General features: G+C 46.9%; 1 long non-coding RNA gene across 1 annotated transcript; it reads right to left on the reverse strand.

Annotated features, from left to right (window-relative positions):
• Nucleotides 1-4,632: 4,632 nt before the first annotated feature.
• LOC118586376 lies at nucleotides 4,633-6,000 on the reverse strand. The gene is made up of 3 exons (XR_004945298.1): nucleotides 5,972-6,000; nucleotides 5,150-5,424; nucleotides 4,633-4,740 (listed from the first exon to the last, which is right to left on the reverse strand). It is a non-coding gene; the product is annotated as an uncharacterized LOC118586376 (long non-coding RNA).
• Nucleotides 6,001-6,121: the final 121 nt, after the last annotated feature.

Genomic DNA, 6,121 nt, shown 5'->3' on the forward strand with positions numbered 1-6,121 from the left:
CTCCAGCCCTAGCCTATTTCCTCTTGCCTGAACTATCCTTCTCTCTTTACAAAAAAAGTAATAAAGGAAGGCAAGAAAGAAGGGAGGAAAGAAAGAAAAAAGAAAGGAAGGAAGGAAGGAAGAGAGAGAGAGAGAAGGAAAAATGTGTGTGTGTACCTGTGCACAAGCATGCAGTGCTCACAGGGCCAGAGATGTCAGGTTACAGGTACAGGTGGCTGTGAACCTCTAGAACTCAGCCTGGGAATTGAACTCAGGGCCTCAGCAAAGAACAATGAACACTTAACTGCTGAGCCATCTCTCCAGCCTATTACCCCTCTTTATTTACTCTGTTTTGACTTAACAGCGTCATAGTCATGCAGAGCAACAAGGCTGACCTTGCCACACAGTCAGGCCAATGGGAGCAGATGGAGGATGCACCCAGCCCTTGTTCCTCCCTGCTGTGACTGACAGCCAGGCATTCCTGAGGCACCTGCACTTCCTCTCCTGCTGTACCGGAGGACCACAGCCCCTGTTGTTCACACCCTCAGCTGCAACATCCCCTTGTTTTGTTATCCCTGTGACTCAGAAATTGGATTGTTTCAATTAAACAGCCGGCTTATTCTTTCACGTTTTCTTATCATTTTGTGTTTGTCGCTGTCTGAATTCCATGCCCGAGAGTCTTTCTTCCACTTGGCCCATTCTATTGGTGAGGCTTTCTATTGAGGTTTTGTTTGTTTGTTTGTTTGTTTGTTTGTTTGTTTTGTTTTGAGACTGGTTTAGCTGGCCTCTCACTCTCAGAGATCCCCCTGCCTCTGCCTCCCAAGTGCTGGGATTACAGGTGTGTGCCACCACTCCTGGCTGTTTTATTTTGTTTTTGGATTACTGAATCTTTCATCTCTAAAATTTTAAATTTTTCAGTATTTCTATCTTTATTGATTTCTATCTCAAACCCTAGGTTTACTTACTTATTTCATTCAGCCCTTTATCTATTTTCTGTTTTAATTTATTTAGGGTCTATTTGTATACTCTTAAATATTTGTATGAGCCAGGTGTGGTGGTGCACCCCTCCCAGCACTTGGGAGGTAGAGGCAGGTGGATCTCTGAGTTTGAGGCCAGCCTGGTCTACAGAGCAAATTCCAGGCAACCAGAGCCGCACAGAGAAGCCCTGTCTCAAAAGTATGTCCTTATGATCGTTCTTATACATTCCTTGTCTGGGATTTCATCTAGTTTACCCCACAGGAAGTCATCGGCGTAGAATTAGTACTTTTTATGCTGAGGTGGGGTCCTCCTGTTTTGATTTTTACAGTTCTCATATGACTGCTGTGAGACTTCTGGGAGCATTTCACTGACTGGATTTTTAAAACCGGCTGTATTCTTTAAAACAGCCTTGTGTCACATGCATGTGTGCGGTGCGTGTGAGTGCGGGCAGCTAGCTGTGTGCCACGATGCACTAGCAGAGGTCAGAAGATAACTTGTTGGTTCTCTCCTTCCATTGTGAGATCCAGGGGTCGGACTCAGGCCATCAGGCTTGCAGAGCAGGAGTTTTAAGCTGCTGAGCTGTCTCATGGCCCCTTCACTAACTGTATCCTTTCACGTGAAGTCTTTACAATAGTCCATTGGGGCTAGGTTGTGGGAGAGCTGAATAATTAGAAGTCAACACTCAGTTAATGGACTCGTATGGTCTCCACACTGCTCCCAGAGTGGAATATTAATCTTTCTGGTCTTCTTGAAGGGGAACTTCCTAACTTTAGAAGCAGAAGGATAAAAGCACTGAAGATATAACCAACACTTTGTAGATACAAGACTTGGGGCTGGAATCCTGCTGACCTGTTTGTTACATGGGTGAGGGTAGGTCCCACCATCAGGAACTAGCAGGGGGTAGGTTAAACACTAGTATCAGACAGACTCATCGTTGGGCGTAAGCTACACTGGGAATGTAGCACCAGCTGGGGATGTTTATTGGCTGAACACTTACCTACCATGCCCAAGGCCTTGGGTTTGATTCCCAGCACACACAACAATATAGTGGTTAATCTCCCCCCCCCCCAAGAGAGACAGAAGCAGCACCTGGAGGGAAGCCATGTGGTAATAGCCTGAAGTCCACAATCTATGGACTGTTCATTTAGCTGGAGATTCGAGTCATATTGTGCAGCTCTGACTCATGGTCCCTTCCCTGTGGTATGGTCCCTTCCCTGTGGTATGGTCCCTTCCCTGTGGTCTAAAGGGATTCTGTTGGCCGGCTTCCAGCATAACAAGGTATTGTCTTGCGACTGTTGCTCTGAATTTCCCCAGAATACAGTTCATAGAGTCGCTGGCTGTCAGCTATCGGTACAGCAAGGATCCTCTCAAAATGATACCTCACTGCCGCTCGGCTTCACCGCAGTGCCAAGAAGAGAGGGCTTCCAGGCCTTTTCTTCTGCATATGCTGGGTCAAACATCGTCTGTCCAGATCCCGCTCTGACTTCCGCTCGGGACCGTGTTCGTTACTGAAGTACAATGAAGGTTTTCTCAGCCTCTGTCTTCAACTGAAACTCTGGTTCTGCTGTTGGTCTCCCTCTCACTGACCGTGGACACCTCCCCAAAGTGAGCCAACCCTTCCAGGGCGGATCCGACTCGGAGCTCCCTCACCCCACCCCACGCTTTGTCAAGTTACCTGCTGCACTGTGCTGTTAAGGTTAGAGATGTTCAGGCATGGATCACCTCTTCTGAGAGCCGTTCTGAGATTCTAGCAGACTGTGGTGCCGTGTCACCCTCTCCTCCAGATTTCTTTTCCTTTCTTTTCCTACTTTTTTTTTTTTTTTTTTTTTTTTTGAGATGGGGTTCTCACTCTGTAGCCCAGATTGGCTCTCAACTCACTGTGTAGCCCAGGCTAACCTTTACCCTAATGCAATCTGCCTGCTCTGCCCTTGAGAGTGCTGGGATTTCACGCATATATTAGCATTCTTGATGTACTTTGTGTTGCTACATACTAATGTTTAATTTTTAAAAAAGATTTATTTATTATGTGTGCAGTGTTCTGTCTACACATATGCCTGCATGTCAGAAGAGGGCGCCAGATCTCATTACAGATGGTTGTGAGCCACCATGTGATTACTGGGAATTGAACTCGGGACCTCTGGAAGAACAGTCAGTGCTCTTAACCTCTGAGCCATCTCTCCAGCCCCAAATGTTTAATTTTTATAATCTTTTAAATTATTTATTTTCATTTTATGAGTATTGATTGGTGTTTGCCCTGTATGTATGTCTGCGTGAGGGTGCTGGGTCCCCTGGAACTGGAGTTACAGACAATTGTGAGCTGCCAAGTGGGTGCTGGGAATTGAACCCAGGTCCTCTTGGAAGGGCAGCCAGTGCTCTTAACTGCTGAGCCATCTCTCCAGTCTCTAATTTTTATAATCTTATATACATGGAATCACATTTATATAAGTTTGTGGTAGGTTTTTGCTTGGATTTTTCTCTGTGTGTCTCAAAAAGTCTCAACCCTTGAGATCCTTCAGTGCTATTGCATTAACCGCGAATTCATTTCTTCTCATGGTGGATAACTTTTCCACTGAGTGTTGGACTATTTTTCATTCATCTGTGGATGGTCACTGAACTATTTCCAGTTCTCTCTCTCTCTCTCTCTCTCTCTCTCTCTCTCTCTCTCTCTCTCTTTTTAAAGTAGTGGTTCCATGTAGTGGTTCCCAGGCTGGCTATAAACTCACTTCTGATCCTTCTGTCTCTACCCCTCAAGCACTAGGATTACTGGTGTGCACCCCCACAGTGCTAGGTAGGCCTTGCACACAGCAGGCAAACATACCAACTGAGTCACACGCCCAGCCCAACCCTTCACATCTTTACCAGCAGTGGGTGAAAGTTCTAGTGACTTCCATCCTTGCCAACACATGCCATGGGTCTGGCAGGTTGCTGGATGTTCTGCTCTTTATTGTGTTTGAGTTTCAACTATCCACTCACGATGCTGGAGTCTTTTGTATGTTTCACTTACTGTTACTACAATCTTTTGGTAGGTTTCCAACTCAAATCTTTTCTTCATATTTTATACCAGATTGTTTTAGCCAGGCGTGGTGATGCAGATGCATAGTCTCAGAGCTTTCAAAGCTAAGGCAGAAAAACCGTTGGTTCTAGCCCAGCTGGGGCTAGATTTTGTTTCATGCCTACGATCTTAGTACTTGGGAGGGCGCAGCAGGAAGGTTCCTGCCAATTTGAGACCAGAGTGAAACCTTGCTTCAAAAGAAGAGGTGGGGTTGTGTAGTAAGATAACTCAGAGAGTAAACGCACTGGCCGTCGAGTCCTGGACCCACATGTGGGAGGAGAGAACTGACTCTTGCCAGTTGTCCTCTGACCTCCACACCTATGCCCTGACACACACACACACACACACACACACACACACACACACACACACACCTTCTCCTCAGTGAGTTGTTGGTTTTAGTTTGGAGCCACAGAAAGGGACTGTTAGCACCACCCCAATCCTATGAAGCTGGGACAGAGCAGGTCCCCAGGTGACCTCTGCAAGGGTCTCAGGCTTCTTTGCTCTACCATGTGAGTCATTGAGCTGGTCTTTTCTCTTCATGGACTTATAAAATTTTTTCACTTACCCAAGAACTTGTTTTAAAATGCATTATGAATGTGGTGTCAAGTGGGAGAGGAAACTGTGATGAGCTTTATTTAGCACGTACATTCTTCCCCTTTCTCTTTCCTGCTCCTTCACGCATGTGCATTGTTGCTTGGCTCCTGAAAACCGGTGGGCATACCCTGGGACTAGGAAAATGTTTCGGTGAGTTGGGGTGAGGGACGGGTTTGAAACAAGGTTTCTCTGTGTAGCCTTGGCTGTCCTGGAACTTACAATGTAGACCAGGCTAGCCTCAAACTCAGAGATCTGCCTGCCTTTGCCTCTGCCTCCCGAGTGCTGGAATTAAAGGCATGCACCACCACTGCTCTGCTAAGGACTAGGAAAATCTTAGAGTGGCATTTCTCCGACTGTGAGCTGAGTGGTTGTTAAATGTGGATGCCTGGCTCCACACCAGGAGAAACTTGCAGACACATTGAGGAAACAATACTTTGATGCATGTTCTGCTGAGAACCAATATTTGAAAGCCTCTGTGGGAGTAAGCTACAAAGACATCATTCTGGAGGGAGAAGGATGGATGGACAAATTGATAGCACCTACCTGTCTTGGTTCTCAGGAGGATGGACACTTGGCTTTCTTTTCTTCACAGGATGTCGGCGCTGAGACTAAGCAGCTGTCCTCAATGCAGGGCATAAAATCCACGTGCATAGTGAGTTCTGGTCACATGGGTGGGGACACTGCAGAGATCAGGCGTCACAAGAGCAGCACGGCTGTCCCCACTGCTGGGAAGAGCTAACCCTGGACACCACAGGCAGCCAGGATGATCAGGACACCCCGGGATCACAGTTGAGGCTTACTGAGGCAGGTGTCTCCTGCTGCAGGCAGGATTAGGAAATGTTAGTGGACATTTAAAATCATCCCACAAGTAGTCGAGTGTGGAGTCAGGACTCAAACCCAGGTCCGAATGATGCTGAGGACAGCCAGGCCCTGTCCTGGTTCCCTCCCAAGGAAGCACAGAGGGGGCAGTGAGGGCTGGTTCCTGGAGTCAGTGACATAATGGGTCACAGGGCCACTGCACTAACTACATGGGCTTCAGGAAACTGAACAGTCTATGCTCAGCAAGCCGATCCCTAGGGGACATGGTGGGCGTCCTCCACAGCTGTGCGCCTGTCTTCTGGAGAATGCGTCTGCACATAGCAATTCTGTTGGTTGTTACGTGTTCACAGAGTCCCACAAGGACCAAGCCCCTTAAGATGGCCTCTGCTCTCGAATTTCTTTATAAACCACACATCAAGATCATGCAGAAAAATTTTAGGGAGAGGTGAATCTTAAAAGGTCTTATTAATTCAAACAAACCAGGGAGTCAGATATTGGGGTGAATGCTGGAAGATCAGAGAAAAAGAACAAGCCAGCCAACCTCACCTTGCCAATCCTCAGCTGATCTTGTTTCCTCAAACTGGAAGCCTCTGAGTCCTCATCCGAATGGATCTCAGCTAAACTGCTGCTAAAAGCTGAAAAGCTTAACAAAACTTAGTTCCTGATCCTCATGTCTTATATACCTTTCGGCTTCCT

Source organism: Onychomys torridus, chromosome 1, assembly GCF_903995425.1.
Source record: "Onychomys torridus chromosome 1, mOncTor1.1, whole genome shotgun sequence".
Lineage (NCBI taxonomy): Eukaryota > Metazoa > Chordata > Mammalia > Rodentia > Cricetidae > Onychomys > Onychomys torridus.